At 44.8% G+C, this 20656-nt stretch overlaps 1 long non-coding RNA gene across 3 annotated transcripts in view; it reads left to right on the top strand.

The window, feature by feature from the left end:
• LOC137313858 (uncharacterized) overlaps window positions 1-20656 on the top strand; it is a 99581-nt gene that overhangs the window by 21446 nt on the left and 57479 nt on the right. For 2 of the 3 annotated variants that reach the window (XR_010961099.1, XR_010961101.1), the window contains exons 6-7: window positions 3140-3235; window positions 6793-6958. This is a non-coding gene — a long non-coding RNA (uncharacterized lncRNA). The remainder of the gene's footprint in view (window positions 1-3139; window positions 3236-6792; window positions 6959-20656) is intronic. The other variant, XR_010961100.1, reaches the window with a different exon arrangement.

Here is a 20656-nt window from a genome sequence, read left to right as displayed (position 1 = left end):
ACCAATCTGCCCACAGGCACATTTTAAAGCGGTTATAGGAAAAGAAAGCAGGAACACGAATTCTGGAGATTTGCACCATCCGAGTCCAGCGCTGCCTACTCCACATGTTAAAATTTGATATTCAGTAAACAGGGGTGGTAAACTGTCCGTTCTCACTCCATATGCATTTATTTTTAACTGTAACAGTGGCTCTCTTTACTCACTGAACTGTTTTGTGCCCGGTGCAATTTATTGAACTGATCAAAGACTGATGGAACACACAGTTCAGCTCAGGAAAGGGTTAACACATTCGCAATGGCCGATTATTGCTCTCTGCCGGGCACCTGGAAAATCAGCCTATGGTTACCCGAGGCCGAACTGAACGTGATCCAATCACAGGATAGGAGCAAAGTTGGAGCGAACACTTGTTCCTGATTCATTATAATTAATTCGTTTAATGCGAATTCGATGGGAGAATGGAGCAGGGACTTCTGTTTTTTTCTAAATTTTTTTATTGAGGATGTTATTTGTTAAACTGGCTCAACTGAAGAAAGAGACGCCGCTCCTTCAGACAGAAACACACTTCGGGAATGTTTTAAAGGTAAACCTGTTCAGGGCTGAAACCATCTCTCACACAGATCGGTGTTTCCTGATCGTTAATCGTGGTAATTTGAGATGTTGCTTTTAATATCAACAGTTAGGAAGGTCCGATCACAAAACTTTGTATAAAAAGTAACAACTCAATTTACCAACAGGTAGGAGACTCCATCACTAATCTTTATATAAAAAGTAACTGCTGAAATTAACAACATGGAAGAGGGTCCATCACTCGTCGTTAAAGAAAATGCAAATGCTGAAATTACCAACAGGGAGAAGGGTCCATCACTAATCTTTGTCCAAACAGGAACCACTTACATTACGAACAGGGAGTATGGTCCATCACTAATCTTTATATGAAAAGTAATTACTGAAATTGCCAACACTAATTATGATATAAAAAATAACTACTGCATTTGCCAACAGGTGGAGGGTCCATCATTGATCTTTTTATGGAAAGTAAACACTGAAATTACCAACAATTAGGAAGGTCCATCACGTATCTTTATATAAAAAGTAGCTACTGAAATTACCAACAGGGATGAGGGCCCATCATTAATTTTCATATGGAAAGTAACCAATGAAATTATCAAAAGGTAGGAGGGTCCAACATTAACTTTAATTTCAAAGGTTGCTAGTGAAATTACCAAAAAGTAGGAGGGTCCATCACTAATCTTTATATATAAAGTGCAAAGTCAAATTACTAACAGGTAGCAGGATCCATCACTAATCTTTATATAACAAGTAACTCCTGAAATTGCCAACATATTGTGGGGTCCATCACTAATCTTTACGTAATTGTAACGACTGAAATTAACAACAGGAAGGAGGGTCCAACACTAAACCTTATATAAAACGTTACTACTAAAGTTACCAAAAGCTAGGAGCATCAATTACTAATCTTTATATAAAAAGTATGAAGTAAAATTACCAACAGGGAGGGTGGTCCATCACTAATCTTTATTTTTTTTCTAAAAAGTAACTACTGAAATAAACAACAGGTCGGAGGATCCATCACTAATTTTTAGATAAAAAAGCAACGACTGAAATTACCAATATGGAGGAGGGTCCATCACGAAGCATAATATAAAAAGTAACCACTAAAATTACCAACAGGGAGGAGGGTCCATCACTAAACTTCAGATAAAAAGTAAATCCTGAAATTACCAACAGGGAGGAGGGTCCATCACGAATCTTTATCCAAAAAAGTAACAACTGAAATTACCAACAGGCAGAAGAGTCAACACTAAACTTTTTATGAAAAGTAACAGTAATTTACCAACAGGTAGGAGCGTCACTTGTGTGCATCACTTATTTTAATATAAAGGTAACTCCTCAAAATACCAACAAGGAGGAGGGTCCATCACTATTCTTTATATAGAAGTAACGACTGAAATTACAAACAGCTAGGAGTGACCATCACAATCTCTATATAAAAAGCATCGACTGAAATTACCAACAGGTCGGATGGTCCATCATTAATCTTTATATAAAAGTAACTATTGAAATTACCAAAAGTTAGGAAAGTCCATCACTAATTTGACAAAAGAGTAACTGCACAATTTAATCTTGTTATCACACAACTGTCAGCGAATAACTTCAACCATAGTTTGAAGAAATTACTGACTGAGATTAATCGCTTTTACATTTCCACAGTGTGGAAAGGATAGTACAGTGACTGATAGTTTGATTAGTTGCTCTTGCCTGTGCGCACACAGAGGGAGGCACACGCACAAGTGGACAATTATGATAGTAAAATAACAGTCGAATCCACAACTTATATATTTGTGCTTTTTCTGAGATTGTAAGACCCCGACAAACAGTCCAACAATCAATGTGCAGCACCTGTTTAAAGTTACACAATTCATAACATTATACATTAGTGTTAATATTCGTAGAACGGTGTAAAATTCCTCACCTCCTGCAGTGCTCTTTAGTCAGGTCCTGATACCATGAGAGATATGGTAAATATATCCAAATGGAACCACCAACCAAAACACATCTCCATGAATATACGGACAATGTCAGTACCCATCGAGAGTTGAGAAATCACACCCAGCTCCATTTGGGTGTGTCGATAGATATCAGATGCATGAAATCACAGAATTTAACATCAAAACTCAACAAATCAAAACTATTAAAAACAAATCTGTGAATAAAATATTACAATAGCGCCAGACTGGGTAAAACTGAGTGAAGGATCATTTAGTTCATCACCTCGCTCCATATTGCCCTCCAGAATATTCACTACCTCAGGAATAAGTCTGGTGCTGGCCTGCAACGTAAGTAAATCTTACCAATTGGTGCTCCCAGTGCAGAATCTCGGCCGTCGAGAACTGGGTTGTGGAGATCAGCGGGACTCATTGGGTTTCACTGGGCAGCTGTCTGCGCCGCACCTGATGTGGAGAGTTGATCGTAACAGTCGGAAAATGCTCGATCCCAGAGCTAACAGCTGTTGTACTAATGGGGAAGGAGGGACTTGATATCACTTTTAACAACGCAACGTTCCTCCCTCTCATTTTAATATTTCAGTCTAACCCTCCAATTAATATATTTATTACAGAGCATCACATTTTTGGAACGCCTGTCAACACCATGGCTGAAGGTCCAAACAGGGGAGAAGATCCAAAATCTTCAACAAGAATGAGAATAGACACCGGTAGGTTCAGAACAATCTTTAAAATATCAATTGTGTCCTGATGAACGGTCCAGATCATGAACAAGATCCTGTTGCTCAAACAGGAAGTAGAAACCGAGCATATGGTGCGTTGATAAACGAAAGTGAGTGAACATCTGCCGGGCCAGTGCAGTCACAGTTGGAGGGATCTCATTATTGGAACTGTCCAATAGACACCTGATTTTATGGACTGTAAGGTGGATAGAAACAGTCACTCAGATTGGTCTTCCTGAGTAACAGTGTGAAACCAGGGAGCAGTGGGAGGCAGCCCGAGTGGGAGAGAGGTGAGAGGCAGGTGGGGCACAGGAATAGTAGAGCGAGAGTGGTGCGAGATTCCATAGTCAGGGGAATACACAGACTCTTCTGCAGACCTGAGCAGGTCCAAATGATACGTTGCCGCCCTGGTGCCAGAGGGAAGAACTTCCTGGAACAGGTGGTACCATCTCGAGAAAGGAAAGGAGAGAGGAAAATTGTCATGGTCGAATGTATAACACGGTTAGAATTACGTTTATAAAGGGAAAATTAAAATTTGAGCTCTGGGCTGAAAAACAAGGCCACAGGGTGGTGAACTCCGAATTGTTTTGAACTGGGCACTTACTGAGAACAACATGAGTCTGGTGAATGTGTGGCAGCGGGGCTGGAGAAGGAGTGAAGGGTTCATGTTCTTGGGACACTAGGGTGATTTCAGGAAGAAGGGAAGGGACGGTTACGATCTGAACCAACCAGCAAAAACGGTTTGACAGACTGGGTATATGGAGCAGTGGGAGGGTTTCACCTGATAAGACTGGAGCGTGTGAAATATCCGGATCTGAGACGAGAGAGTGGAAATAATAAAACTGTTGGAGCAGGAATAGATGTTTTATGAAATAGTGAAAAGTTATTAGCAAGAAAAAAGGAAGGAGGTTTTTGAAGTAGTGACAGAAGATGTAACTTGATATCTAAAAATTAAAAAAAAACGAGACCGTGTCAACATTCCAGTGAATTGGAGTTCAGATTGTGTGTTGTGACTGTGAATCTAAAAATCATTCCAAACACGTTTGGAAAGTCAGACTCTTGAGAGATGTGATCTGGTATCAATCAGACAGGGCTGGATTGGATGAACTTTTGGGGCGAAATAAAATATTTCCTTCAGTTTCTAAAAATGATGGCAGATGTGAAAATGTTGGTTTCAATGAATCAAGGTATCACAGTATCAAACTATCTGCAGTAAAAGTATTCCATACAAAGGTGTCGATACAGCATCTTCAGCGAGACTGAGGAGGATGTGGAGCCATATTTCGAGACAATTGTGGAGAAGGATTTGGCTCTGAATTTAATAGCCGAGGTGGATTAATCACTGAGCTCAGAGATAACGCACCCGAGGCTGTTAAAGGAAGTCACAGAGCAGATCGGAGGGACTCTGACCACAATTTTTCAAAACTCACAATTTTTGAGAACACAATTGTTAATGAAAATATCCAGGTGGACTGAAAGTGACCAAGTCATGTCTGTGTTAAAACAGGGAGAATGTGGCAATCAGATAACTAGAGACCAATTAGACAACGTCATTTGTGGGCAAACTTCTCGAATCTGTAATTTCACGACGAATCATTTAAGATTCAGTCAAGGCTGGAACGGATTATCTAGACATTTGACATTGTAGTTGACAAATTTGATACCGCCTTATTGAGACGTGACTATATAGATCAATGGATTGTAACACATGCGGTACATCTTCAGGCCAGAAGTGCCGAGTGGATAATCCATCTCAGCCTCCTCCCGATATCCCCACCATCACGGAAGCCAGTCTTCGGCCAATTCGATTCACTCCACGTGATATCAAGAAACGGCTGAGTGCACTGGATACAGCAAAGGCTATGGGCCCCGACAACATCCCAGCTGTAGTGCTGAAGACTTGTGCTCCAGAACTAGCTGCGCCTCTAGCCAAGCTGTTCCAGTACAGCTACAACACTGGCATCCACCCGACAATGTGGAAAATTGCCCAGGTATGTCCTGTCCACAAAAAGCAGGACAAATCCAATCCGGCCAATTACCGCCCCATCAGTCTACTCTCAATCATCAGCAAAGTGATGGAAGGTTTCGTCGACTGTGCTATCAAGCGGCACTTACTCACCAATAACCTGCTCACCGATGCTCAGTTTGGGTTCCGCCAGGACCACTCGGCTCCAGACCTCATTACAGCCTTGGTCCGAACATGGACAAAAGAGCTGAATTCCAGAGGTGAGGTGAGAGTGGCTGCCCTTGACATCAAGGCAGCATTTGACCGAGTGTGGCACGAAGGAGCCCGAGTAAAATTGAAGTCAATGGGAATCAGGGCGAAAACTCTCCAGTGGCTGAAGTCATACCGAGCACAAAGGAAGATGGTAGTGGTTGTTGGAGGCCAATCATCTCAGCCCCAGGGCATTGCTGCAGGAGTTCCTCAGGGCAGTGTCCTCGGCCCAACCATCTTCAGTTGCTTCATCAATGACCTTCCCTCCATCATAAGGTCAGAAATGGGGATGTTCGCTGATGACTGAACAGTGTTCAGTTCCATTCGCAACACATCAGATAATGAAGCAGTCCGAGCCTGCATGCAGCAAGACCTGGACAACATCCAGGCTTGGGCTGATAAGTGGCAAGTAACATTCGCGCCAGATAAGTGCCAGGCAATGACCATCTCCAACAAGAGAGAGTCTAACCACCTCCCCTTGACATTCAACGGCATTACCATCGCCGAATCCCCCACCATCAACATCCTGCGGGTCACCATTGACCAGAAACTTAACTGGACCAGCCATATAAATACTGTGGCTACGAGAGCAGGTCAGAGGCTGGGTATTCTGCGGCGAGTGACTCACCTCCTGACTCCCCAAAGCCTTTCCACCATCTGCAAGGCACAAGTCAGGAGTGTGATGGAATACTCTCCACTTGCCTGGATGAGTGCAGCTCGAACAACACTCAAGAAGCTCGACACCATCCAAGATAAAGCAGCCCGCTTGATTGGCACCCCATCCACCACCAGAAACATTCACTCCCTTCACCACCGGCGCACTGTGGCTGCAGTGTGCACCATCCACAGGATGCACTGCAGCAACTCGCCAAGGCATCTTCGACAGCACCTCCTAAACCCGCGACCTCTACCACCTAGAAGGACAAGGGCAGCAGGCGCATGGGAACAACACCACCTGCACGTTCCCCTCCAAGTCACCATCCCGACTTGGAAATATATCGCCGTTCCTTCATTGTCGCTGGGTCAAAATCCTGGAACTCCCTTCCGAACAGCACTGTGGGAGAACCTTCACCACACGGACTGCAGCGGTTCAAGAAGGCGGCTCACCACCACCTTCTCGAGGGCAATTAGGGATGGGCAATAAATGCCGGCCTTGCCAGCGACACCCACATCCCGTGACCGAATAAAAAAAATAAAAAAAATATGGGTTTTCAGAAGATATTTGATAACGTGGCTCACAGGAGGCGGCACCCGTTTGGTGTAAGAGGAAATGTAACCGACCGGATGGAAGGTCGATAATGTGTTTAGTTTTCTCCATTGTTGTTCACAGACCGAACACTGCGATCACTGAGGTCTTGACAAAGTGTGACCGTTACCAACTGTTCCAGTTGACGAAATTCTATCGGGACAGACCAGAACAGGCAGTTGAAGAAGGGGTGGACGGAGTCAGCACGTTGTCAACATACGAGAGGCATTTCAGTGTACAAGAACATCGGGTAAGTAGGAGGAGAACGGGATGAGTTTGGATTATTTAAACATCACAGAACTAACAGGATATCAAAACTTAGAATCATAGAAGGTAACAGAAGAGAAACGGGCCAAACGGTAAATAAATGGATCAAACTGCATTTATGGTGAATCTGAAACAATGAAAGGCAGCGGTGAAAATACCCAGCGGATCGGTCAGTATCTGCACACAGGACAGGGTAATGGTTCGGATACAACTCTTGAGTGAACCGAAAACAAAGTAAAACAGTTTTAGTGGAACTGGGAAAAGGGCAGATCGGAGGCGACACACAGGAGTTGAAGGGAATTTCATGAGTTGACTGAACTGGAATCCAGTTCATGAAATTAAGGAACTGAGAGGTGACATGAAAATGTCTGCGGAGTAAATGAGAGACATTTCAAGAACAAAAATGTTAAAATGCCTAAGACCCGAACAGGGAAACTAACCAAACAAACTGTGGAGAGCGCGCAACCGAGGCAGGGCAGGGTTTTGTTCTCCCCCATGCATCACCGGGGGTTTATTCGACCTTCAGCGGACTCACAATCCGGGCAGTGGAACTTGCGGTGGAGCGTCACTCCCCGGGAGAGCACTTTCGGAAATTGCATGCCATCAGCCCATAAAATTCTGTCAATTACTTTTAATGGAATCGAGGTGAATGGACGTGAAAATGTGGCAGGGTTGTAATGGACGGTCGAACTAACACCACCTGCAGAAGGTGGAAATCTTGGCCATAGCCCTGTCGGTTGCGGCACTTCAACTGCTCATCCAAGTGATTTTAAATACAGGCACATACACACGTACACACGCATATACACACATAGAAAGGAACAGACACACACATAAGTGCACAAACACAAATATACACATATACACATATGCACATAAAGTCACATAGGGAGTAGGGAAAAACCGGGGAACTACAGGCCAGTGAGACGAACATCAGTGGTCGGAAAATTATTGGAAAAAATTCTGAAGGACACAATTAGTCTCCACTTGGAGAAGCAAGGATGAATCAGGTATAGTCAACATGGCTTTGTCAAGGGAAGATCATGTCTGACTAATTTGATTGAATTTTTTGAGGGGGTGACTAGGCGTGTGGATGAGGGTAACGCAGTGGATGTGGTATACATGGATTTCAGTAAGGCCTTCGATAAAGTCCCCCACAGGAGACTGGTCAAGAAGGTACGAGCCCATGGAATCCAGGGTGCCTTGGCACTTTGGATACAAAACTGGCTTAGTGGCAGAAGGCAGAGGGTGATGGTCGAAGGTTGTTTTTGTGACTGGAAGCCTGTGGCCAGTGGGGTACCACAGGGTTCGGTGCTGGGTCCCTTGCTGTTTGTGGTCTACATTAATGACTTGGATATGAAAGTAAAAGGTATAATCAGTAAGTTCGCTGATGATACAAAAATTGGTAGGATGGTAAATAGTGAGGAGGATAGCCTCAGTCTGCAGGACGATATAGATGGGTTGGTCAGATGGGCGGAACAGTGGCAAATGGAATTTAACCCGGAAAAGTGCGAGGTGATGCACTTTGGAGGGACTAACAAGGCAAGGGAATACACAATGAATGGGAGGACCCTAGGCAAAACAGAGGGTCAGAGGGATCTTGGTGTGCAAGTTCACAGATCCCTGAAGGCGGCGGAACAGGTAGATAAGGTGGTAAAGAAGGCATATGGGATACTTGCCTTTATTAGCCGAGGCATAGAATACAAGAGCAAGGAGGTTATGATGGAGCTGTATAAAACACTGGTTAGGCCACAGCTGGAGTAATGTGTGCAGTTCTGGTCGCCACACTACAGGAAGGATGTGATCGCTTTGGAGAGGGTGCAGAGGAGATTCACCAGGATGTTACCAGGGCTGGAGCGCTTCAGCTATGAAGAGAGACTGTGAAGATTGGGTTTGTTTTCCTTGGAGCAGAGGAGGCTGAGGGGAGACATGATTGAGGTGTACAAAATTATGAGGGGCACAGATAGGATGGATACTAAGGAGCTTTTTCCCTTCGTTGAGGGTTCTATAACAAGGGGACATAGATTGAAGGTAAATGGCGGGAGGTTTAGAGGGGATTTGAGAAAGAACTTTTTCACCCAGAGGGTGGTTGGTGTCTGGAATTCACTGCCTGAATGGGTTGTGGAGGCAGGAACCCTCACAACATTCAAGAAGCATTTGGATGAGCACTTGAAATGCCATAGCATACAAGGCTACGGACCAAATGCTGGAATATGGGATTAGAGCAGACAGGGCTTGATGGCCGGCGCGGACACGAAGGGCCTCTATCCGTGCTGTATAACTCTATGACTCTATGACATACACTTGCACACAAACATGCACTCATACAGGCACATACACACACATAAAGGCACATACACACATACGGGCACATACACACATATACACAAACATAAAGCCACATATACGCATACACATACAAACACATAAAGGGACATACACACACATACACATACATACACATACAGGCAAACACACACATAAAGGCACATACACACATAAAGGCACATACACATACATCAAGGCACATTTGCAGACAAACACATACACAAACATAAAGGTATAGAATCATAGAAAGTTAAAGCACTGAAGGAGGTCGTTCGGCCCATTGAGCCTGTGCCGGGCGGCAAAGAGATATCCAGCATAATCCAACTTTCTAGCAGTTTGTCCATAGCCCTGTAGGTTGCGGCACTTCAAGTGCTCATCCAAGTGATTTTAAATGAGTTGAGAGTTTCTGCCTCTACCACCGTTTCAGGCAGTGAGGTCCAGATCCCTACCACCCTCTCGGTGAAGTCTTTTGTCCTCAACTCCACTCTAATCCTTCCACCAATTGCTTTAAATCTATGTCTCCTGGCACTGACATCTCTGCTGATGGAAATAAGTAATCTCCATCCAGTCTATTTGGTCCCATCATTATATTACATACCTCAATTAAAACTCCCCTCAGCCTCCTTTGTTCCAAAGAAAACAATCCCAGTCGATCCAATCTTTTCTCATGACTAAAATTTTCAAGCCATGTCAATATCCTCATAAATCTCCTTTGTCCCCTCTCTAGTGCAATCACATCTTTCCTGTAATGTGTGACCTGAACTGTATGCAGTATTCAAGCTGTGGCCTAATCAATGATTGATACATTCTATCATAACGTCCCTGATCTAATATTCTATGCCTCTGCTAATAAAGAAATGTATTCCATATGTCTTCTTAACCACCTTATCTACCTTCAGGGATCTTTGGATATGCACTCCAAGGTCCCTTTGTTCCCCTAAAACTCTCAGTATCCTCCCATTTATTGTTTATTCCCTTATTATGTTTGCCTTCCCCAAATGCATTATTTCACACTTCGCTGCATTGAATTCAATTTGCCATTTTTCTGCCCACCTTTCCAGTCCATTGATATCATCCTGCACTCGAAAGCTTTTCTCCTCACTGACAACTACAATTTATGTATCACCTGCAAACTTCTTGATCAAGCCCACCACATTCAAGTCCAAACCATTACTATACACTACAAAAAGCAACGGTCCTATTACTGAGCCTTGCGGAACACCACTGGAAACAGCCTTCGAGTACCAAGAACACCCGTCCACCATCACCCTCCACTTCCTGCGACCGAGCGAATTTTGGATCCAATCAATCACTCTCCATGGGATCACATGGGTTTGTACTTTTTCGACCAGTCTGCCATGTGGGACTTTGTCAAAAGCTTTGCTGAAATCCATGTACACGAGATCAAACGTGTTACCCTCATCGACCTTCCTTGTGACCTGCTCAAAAAATTCAATCAAGTTAGTCAGACACGACCCTACCTTAACAAATACATGCTGAATGCCCTTCATTAACCCATGCCTTTGTAAATGACGGTTTATGTTATCCCTCAGAATCGATTCCAATAATTTGCCCATCACCGATGTTAGACTGACTGGATATATTATTCTCTCTATCTCTTTCTCCCTTTTTAAACAATGGTACAGCGTTAGCAGTCCTCCAATCCTCTGGCACACACCTGTAGCCAGGGACGATTGGAAAATGATGGTTCGAACCTCCGCTATTGCCTCCCTTGTTTCTCTTAACAGACTGGGATACAATTCATCCGGGTCTAGTGATTATCTACTTTCAAAGATGTCACTCTCCTGAATATTTCCTCTCTCACTATGTTTATCCCATCCAATATTTCACACTCCTCCTCCTTAACTTCAATTCCTGCATCATTCCTCTCCTTTGTGAAGACACAAGCAATGTATTTATTAAGAACCAGTCCCACATTTTCCACCTCCACACAAAGGTACCTTTTTGATCTCGAGTAGTCCGTACTTTTTCCTTCGTTATCCTCTTGCTCTTTATGCATTTGTAAAATATTATTGGGTTTTCCTTAATTTTAATTGCCGCTATTTTTCTTTGCTTTCCGAATTTCCTTTCTAATTTCACCTATTTAATTTCATTTTACTTTCTATACTCCTCTGGGCTTTCTGCAGTATTGAGGTCTTGGTGTCTGACATAAGCTTCCCTTTTTTGCTTTATCTTACCCTGTATGCTCCTTGTCATCCAGGAGGCTCTTGATTTGGCAGTCCCACCCTTTATCTTTGTGGCGACACATTTAATCTGAAACCCTTGAATCTCCCCTTTTATTGTCTCCGACTGCTCTGACACTGATTTACCTTCAATTAGCTGTTTCCATTCCACTTTTGCTAAATCACTTCTCAGCTTAGTAAAATTGGCCTTAACCCAATTTTAAACTTTAACTCCTGTTCTATCTCTCCTCCACCCTGCTTCATCTAACCCGATCAGCATACACTTCTATTCATTTCTCCCTCGTGTGCTTATATAGGCATTTAAAAGTGATTTGGGTGTCCTTGTAGGTGAATCATAGTAAGTAAGCATGCAGGTACGACTATCAATTAGGAAGGCAAATGATATGTTAGCCTTTATTGCAAGGGGGATGGATTAAAATAGTATGGAGGACTTGCTGCTATTGTAAAGGGCTCTGGCGAGATCACACCTGGAGTACTATGTGTAGTTTTGGTCTCCTTACCTCAGGAAATATACACATGCCTTAGAGGAGGTGCAATGAACGATGAGTAGGTTAATTCCTGCTCCCTTGATTCATCTCTGTTTGTGGAAATACGCTTCGCAGAACAGCAGGTATTGTTTGCGAGCTGTTCAAAAAATTCAAATTCGAAAATGAATAAACAGATTCAGTTACAGAGACAAGCAGTCAAAAATAAGGAAAAAAAAGGTCCAGAAGATTTACAGAGAGAAGCAAATCAGAGGCATGGATAATTCATGGATAAAGAAGAGTGTGTATATGTCACTTGAAAATGGAAGGCAATAAAAATAGTTCAGGAATCGAGGCGGCATGAGATGTGGAGGCAGAGGTGCAGCAGAAGTTAGAACCAAAAGCAGGCTTCCCTCTCGAGCAATGGCACAATCTTGCAAGTTTCCAGCCCACTGGTGGGCCTTGCACATCCTGAGCAGCTCATTTGCGAACTAGGTTTGCAGAAACTGTGATCAGCTCATGAAAAGTACAGGCTGGGCTCAGTGCGAAAGTGTTTGTGTTGGGATAGTCTTGTTGCATCAGGGATCTTAACTTAGAATGAAGACATGGACAGAGAGAGAAAGTGGGTAAGTGACAGACAGATTGGAAACAGTGACAGGTGGAAATAAGTGAGAGAGAGAGAGACTTCGAGAGAGAGAAGAGAGGGTAGGAGAGAGAGAATGAGGCAGAGTGATAAAAAGAAGGGAGGGAAGGTATTGCAGCAGAGATGGAAAGGAAAAGAATGAGGCAGAGAGAGAAAGAGGAGTGAGAGACAGGAAAGCGGCATAGGTGGTGAGAGGCAAAGAGGCAGAGAGAAGAGAGAGGAGCGATACAGATGGAGTGAGGGGGAATAAAAGCTAGGCAAAAAGGAGGAATGGGTGATGGAGAAGAGAGGAAGGCAGGAAGTGTTGGAGAGACCAGGCAGAGTGAAATAAGCGAGAGGTAGAGAGAGAGAGAGATTGAGAGAAAGAAAAGAGAGATCCTGTAAAGGTGAATGAAAGAGAGAGAACGAGGCAGGGAGTGACAGGGCCAGAGATAAATAAACAGAGGCAGAGAATTCAGAGGCAGAGAAATCAGAGGCAGAGAAAGATGAATTTGTCAAAGAGAGAAATAGTGAGAGAAAACGATACTTCGGGATGAGGCAGAGGCAGAGAGAGAGACAGAAGGTGGAACATGTTTTATCACTGCTTCCCGACACAGTTAAATATTTCTTATATTGTTTTTATTCTTCTATAATAAGAGCGATGTTTGGATTATAATCACAGATTTTGAACCGAAACAATTTTGTTCAGTAAGTACTGATTTTGAGACAGTTACTAATGCCAGAGCAGGTTCATCCAGCAGCATCGAATTATACTGCCAGCTTCACATGGGTCTCTGGTCAATCGACCTCTGCACTGTCCCATCAAACTCTCCCAGGGCAGTTACAGCAAGGTTTAGATGGAGAGTAAAGCTCCCTCTACACTGTCACCAACAAATAATCCCAGGGCAGGAGCAGGACGGATTGGATGCAGAGTAAAGGTTCCACGAGACTGTCCCATCAAACATTCCCAGGGCAGGAACAGCATGGGTTTGATTCAGATAAAGCTCCCGCTTCAATGTCCGATCCAGCAATCTGATGGGCCTGATGTAATGTGTGTCTCCTTCCAATCTGCCTGAAAAAAACCCGTTCAATTGAGATATCTTCAACACTGAACGGTGAGAGTGCTGAAACTCTGGGACAAGTAACTTTCTGAATGTGGTATCAAGCACCTTCTGAGATTCCCTGCTGTGGTCTCCTCTTCCCATTACCTACGATTCCCACATCTTCCCGCAGCTTCATTATAACCCTGAACACCCTATCCTCGGACTCAATGGTCTTAAATAGAAACAAGACACGATATGAAGCAATGATCAATGCAGTGAGTTTTATTTCTGAGTACAGCCCATTATTCAGACAGCAGTAATACAGGGTCAGGGGGTTATGGGATCGACACAATCAAACAGAGTCTGCTTCCCGTGAACGATGGTTTCATTCAGTGAGAACTTGGAGAGCTCGGGCTGATGAGATTCCATCATGGATCTTTCACTACTTCGGTCTGCAACATTGGAACCCATCCGGCAAGAATCTCCGCAGTGTCTCCTCGTTTGTGTTACAGGGGCCCTCATGCCACTTTCCTCCAAGATATCTGCAGTAGAAGATCAAATCTAAAACCCAAAATGAAGAGTTAATTAATTGAACGTTCAGGACAGAGAGGCAGGAAGAACAATGAGAAAACATGAAGATGAGACTGTCTGTGTTACTGGGACTGACTCTGGACCACACGTGAACCTCAGCTCATTTGTACTTCATTAAACCTCACACTGACCCCTCCCCCGCCTGCAGAGTCTCAATCTTTGTTCTCAAGCGCAGCCCAATAGGTTTTCCACAGAATGAAGCCCACCATTCCCGCTATCTGAGATGAGAGACGAAGAAAACAAATATCTGACATTTATATGCAGCCTGTCCCGTCAACGGAAGGGCCCAAAGAGTTTCACAGACAAAGGATTATTTCTCAAGTGCCGACACTGTTTTGTAGACAAATTGAACACAGCAAAGTCCCACAAACAGCAAATGAGATTTGAGACTGTGCGGGGATTCTCGTTATGTTAGTCGAGAGAGTGATGTTGGTCCAAGACACCAGGAGAACTCCCAACTCTTCAAATAATTCCACCAAATGTTTCCTGCTCCATGAACAGGTGGACAGGGTCTCCGTTCAACGATTCATCCAAAAGTTGACACCTCCAACAGTGCAGCACTCCCCCAGTGCATGGATGTATGTACTGCAGTGGGACATCAACCCAAAACTTGTTCACTCAACTCCCAACTGAGGCAAACTTACACCCGGCGACTGAAAATTGATAGTTTCACCGCTTGACTCCTCTACTTAGTTCTTGTCCTCATATTCAGATCACTATGAACGCTGCAGAATTATTAGGATTCAGAAACCTGTTTTGAAACCCTTTTGATCCAATCCCCTCCCCTCTTGTTATGAAAATCTGACTCATGTCTGAGGACCGGTTCCACAGACGCCTCCAGTATCGCTCCCAATTCACCATTCTTCATCTGTGGGTCTGAGCAGTGAGTGTGGGAGAAATGGGCTGAAGCAGTTCCTGATCCCGTTCGCACGCTCACACTTTGTAGCAGGTAGCACTGATCGGGAGCAGCAAATGTGAGTTTCCCCTTCCGTAGTAGCTGGGTACTGAGGCCAAATACAGATTCTCCCAAACAGGCCAAAGCGCCGGCTGAGATCCACTAACTCGGCACCGGCCAGTAATTTGTGTTTTAATTCCTGGTCTGTTAAGATCATCACACAACACCCACCATTCCCAATACCTGCTCAGGTGCGTTGGAAACAATCGGTGGATTTAAATATGCAACTGGTTCAGGTTAAATTCTTCAATCATTCTTACAATAAAATTCAATTAACCAATCAAACCGTGAGCTTCAGTCAGAGAATAAAATAATTTAAACAAAACTTGGTGCTGAGAGATCAGAGAAACTTACATTGGTTAGTTCCGAGACTATTGTAAACTCTGATGGACCTCTGTTCAGCATTGATGGACTGAGTCAACACCAGGACTCCAAATACCAAGAGCAGGACTTTCATCATCTTCCGCTGAGTTCCTCAGAGTCAGGATCAGACAACTGGAGTGCACAAGTTCTGTATCTCGACTCAGAGAGTTTGCTGCATTTATTATCACATACACAGGGAGGGGCTCTGAAAATATACGGACAAAACGAATTTCCCTTCTGTGCGACTGTGAATCAGTTGGCAGCTTGCCTCAGTTGGCAGTTCTCTATCTTTCAGATCACAAGGATGTGTTTTTGTCACCACTTCAGGTTTTAAAACATGAGCTCATCTGACAGGATGTGCCACGCACACAAGCAGGACATTTAACCCTTAACTCCACCCGAAGTCTCTGAAAATATCCTGGGAAAAGTTGTTTGCTTTCTGTGTGACTGTTGATCAGTTGGCAGCTGGACTAAGTTGGCAGTTCTCTATCTACCAGATCACAAGGTTGTGAGCTGTGGCCCAACTAATAGGCTTAACATTTGAGATCAGGTGACAGAATGTGACAGGTACACGAACAGGACATTTAACCCATCAACTCCAACTACAATATTCTCTCCATCTGAATTCTAGAGATAACCCGTCGCTCCTGCTCGCTCCCCTTGCTCGATTATATTTCGCAGTCTGATCTCGGTTCCACCGGTGAATAGACACAGAATGTTCCTGGACTGACTGCACATCGCTTTTAAACGGACACAGAATGTCCCGGGACTGACAAAACACCACTATTAAACAGACACAGAATGATCCGGGACTGACAGCACATCCCTTTAAAATAGACACAGAATGATCCGGGACTGACAGCACATCCCTTTTAAATAGACATTGAATGATCCGGGACTGACAGCACACACCTTTTAAACATACACAGAATGATCCGGGACTGACAGCACATCCCTTTTAAACATACACAGAATGATCCGGGGCTGACAGCACATCCCTTTTAAACAGACACAGAATGATCCGGGACTGACAGCACATTCCATTTAAACAGACACAGAATGATGCAGGACTGATAGCACACCACTTTTAAACAGACACAGAATGATCCGGGACTGATCGCACACCACTTTTAAACAGACACAGAATGATCCGGGACTGACAGCACATCCCTTTTAAATCGACACAGAATGATTCGGGACTAACTGCCCACACCTTTCAAACAGACACAAATGATCCGGAACTGACAGCACATCCCTTTTAAATAGACACAGAATAGTTCGGGACTGACTGCGCACACCTTTTAAACAGACACAGAATGATCCAGGACTGACAGCACACACCTTTTAAATGGACACTGAATGATCCGGGATTGAATTTAAGGAGGAGTGTGAAATATTGAATTTTATAAATGTAGTGAGAGAGGAAGTACTCAGGGGATTAGCATCTTTAAAAATGGATAAATCACCAGGGCCGGATGAAATGTATCCCAGGCTGTGAAAAGAAACCTGGGAGGAAATAGCGGAGGCTTTAACAATCATTTTCCAAACTAGACTGGATACGGGCGTCGTGCGGGAGTATTTGAGGACTGCTAACGTTGTACCGCTGTTTAAAAGGGAGCGAGGGATAGACCGATTATTACAGGCCAATCAGCCTAACCTCAGTGGTTGGCAAATTATTGGTATCAATTCTGAGGGACGTGATAAACTGTCACTTCGAAAGGCATGGATTAATCAAGGAGAGTCAGCATTGATTTGTTCAGGGGAGGTCGTGTCTGACTAACTTGATGGATTGTTTCGATGAGGTGACAAGGAGGGTCGATGAGACCAGCGCAATTGATGTCGTCCACATGGATTTGATCAAGGCTTTTGACAAGGTCCCACATGGCAGATTGGTCAAAAAAGTAAAGGCCCATGGGATCAAAGGGAATGTGGGAAATTGAATCCAAAATTCACTCAGTGGCAGGAAGCCAAGTGTAATGATCGACAGGTGTTTTTGCGACTTTAAGGCTGTTTCCAGCGTGGTGCCGTCGGGCCCGGTACTGGGCCCTTTGCTTTGTGTCGAATTCATTAACGATTTGGACTTGAACGTAGGGGTCATGATTAAGAAATTTGCGGATGACACAAAGATCGGCTGTATGGTTGACAGTGAGGAGGAAAGCTGTTGACTGCAGGAAGATATCAGTGTACTATTCAGGTGGGCAGAAAAGTGGCAAATGGAATTCAATCTGGACAAGTGTGAGGTAATGCATTTGGGGAGAGCAAACAATGCAAGGGAATAGAGAAATAATGAAAGGATACTGAGAGGTTTCGAGGAAGTCAGGGAACTTGGAGTGCATGTCCACAGATCCCTGAAGGGAGCAGGACAGGTAGATAAGTTGGATAAGAAGGCATACGGGATACTTTCCTTTATCAGCCGAAGCATAGAATATAAAAGCAGGGATGTTATGCTGGAACTGTAAACACACAAGTTAGGCCACAGCTTGAGCACTGCGCACAATTCTGGTCACCACATTACAGGAAGGATGTAATTGCACTGGAGAGGTTCCAGAGGAGATTTACGAGAAAGTTGCTAGGACTCGGGAATTTTAGCTATGATGACAGATTGGATAGGCTGGGGTTGTTTTCATTGGAACAGAGGAGGCTGGGCAGTGCTTGCCCCCATTTTGTCCGGGCCGGACTCCCCGCTGGCCTCCATTTCGTCCAAGCCGGCTGCCGTAACTGCAGCCGTGCTGCCCCTGTGCAAATACACTTAAAAATATATAAATACATCATAAATATATAGGTAAAATATATATATATTATAAATACAAGTTGTTGTTGATGGTGGTGGTGATTTTCTGAAGATAAAGACCGCCACTCTGGCATCATTTTGGCATGACTGGATGCAACTTGGGAACCCTGGCTGCACCATGGCATCATTCTGGGTTCACTGAGGGATCACTGGGGACACTCTGTTGGATACTTGCCGCCATCTGACCAAGATGGTGGCGGCGCACCCGCCATTTTTCCAAAATGTTGTCCGCGCTGTCCTCCATTGTGTCCAAGGTGGTGGCCAAGCTGTCCTCCATTTTGTCCAAGGTGGTGGCCAAGCTGGCCTCCATTCTGTCCAAGATTGTGGCTATGCTGGTCTCCATTTTGTGCGGCATGGCAGCCGCGCCAGCGGCGCTTTTTCCAAAATGGTGGTCGCGCTTGCCTCCATTTTGACCGGGCCGGACTACCTGCTGGACTCCATTTCGTCCATGCCGGCTGCCGTACCTGCAGCCGTGCTGCCCCTGTGCAAATACACATCAAAATATATAAATACGTCATAAATATATAGGTAATATATATATTATAAATACAAGTTGTTGTTGTTGTTGGTGGTGGTGATGTTCTGAAGATAAAGACCAGCACTCTGGCATCACTCTGGCATGGCTGGCTGTAACTGGGAACCCTTGCTGCAAACTGGCATCATTCTGGGTTCACTGCAGGATCACTGGGCCATTCGGTTGTCCAGTTGCCGCCATCTGACCAAGATGGTGGCGGCGCTGCCGCCTTTTTTCCAACATGTTGGCTGCGCTGTCCTCCATTTTGTCCAAGGTGCTGGCCAAGCTGTCCGTCATTCTGTCCAAGATGGTGGTTACACTGCCTTCCTTTTCGTCGGGCATGGCAGCCGCGGCAGCGGCGCTGTTTCCAAAATGGTGTTCGCGCTTGCTCCCATTTTGTACGGGCCGGACTTCCTGCTGGCCTCCATTTCGTCCATGCCGGCTGACATACCTGCAGCCGCACTGCCCCTGTGCAAATACACTTCAAAATATATAAATACATCATAAATATGTAGGAAATATATATATATATATATATTATAAATACAAGTTGTTTTTGTTGTTTTGGGTGGTGGTGATGGTCTGAAGATAAAGACCGCCAATCTGGCATCACTCTGGCATGACTGGGTGCAACCTGGGAACCCTGGCTGCACCCTGGCATCATTCTGGGTTCACTGCGGGATCACTGTGGACACTCTGTTGGATGCTTGCCGCCATCTGACCAAGATGGCGGCGGCGCAGCAGCCTTTTTTCCAAAATGTTGGCCGCGCTGTCCTCCATTTTGTCCAAGGTAGTGGCCAAGCTGTCCGCCATTTTGTCCAAGCTGGCGGCCAAGCTGGCCTCCATTTTGTCCAAGGTGACGGCCAAGCTGGCCTCCATTTTGTCAAAGGTGGTGGCCAAGCTGGCCTCCATTTTGTCCAAGATGGTGGCTACGCTGACCTCCATTTCGTCCGGCATGGCAATCGCTGCCGGTGCTTTTTCCAAAATGGTGGTCGCGCTTGCCCCCATTTTGTCCGGGCCGGACTCCCCGCTGGCCTCCATTTCGTACAAGCCGGCTGCCGGACCTGCAGCCGTGCTGCCCCTTTGCAAATACACTTCAAAATAGAAAGAAATATCATAAATATATAGATAATATATATATATTACAATTACAACTTGTTGTTGTTGGTGGTGGTGATGTGATGATGAGGACCGCCACTCTGGCATCACTCTGGCATGTCTGTGTGCAACCTGGGAACCCTGGCTGCAACCTGGCACCATTCAGGGTTCACTGCCGGATCACTGGGGACACTCTGTTGGCTACTTGCCGCCATCTGACCAAGATGGCGGCGGCTCAGCCGCCTTCTTTCCAAAATGTTGGCCGCGCTGTCCACCATTTTGTCCAAGGTGGTGGCCAAGCTGTCCTCCATTTTGTCCAAGGTTTTGGCCAAGCTGGCCGGCATTTTGTCCAAGGTGTTGGCCAAGCTGGCCTCCATTTTTTCCAAGATGGTGGCTACGCTGGCCTCCATTTCGTCCGGCATGGCAACCGCGCCAACGGCGCTTTTTCAAAAATGGTGGTCGCGCTTGCCCCCATTATGTCCGGGCCGGACTACCCGCTGGCCTCCATTTCGACCAAGCCTGCGGCCATACCTGCAGCCGTGCTGCCCCTCTGCAAATACACTTCAAAATATATAAATACATCATAAATATATAGGCAATATATATATATATATATCATAAATACAAGTTGTTGTTGTCGGTGGTGGTGGTGGTCTGAAGATAAAGACCGCCACTCTGGCATGACAGGGTGCAACCTGGGAACCCTGG

The sequence above is a fragment of the Heptranchias perlo genome, unplaced genomic scaffold, assembly GCF_035084215.1.
Source record: "Heptranchias perlo isolate sHepPer1 unplaced genomic scaffold, sHepPer1.hap1 HAP1_SCAFFOLD_49, whole genome shotgun sequence".
NCBI classification, from domain to species: Eukaryota; Metazoa; Chordata; class Chondrichthyes; order Hexanchiformes; family Hexanchidae; genus Heptranchias; species Heptranchias perlo.
Note: the sequence above shows the minus strand (reverse complement) of the source record. Positions and strands in the feature narration are given on the sequence as shown.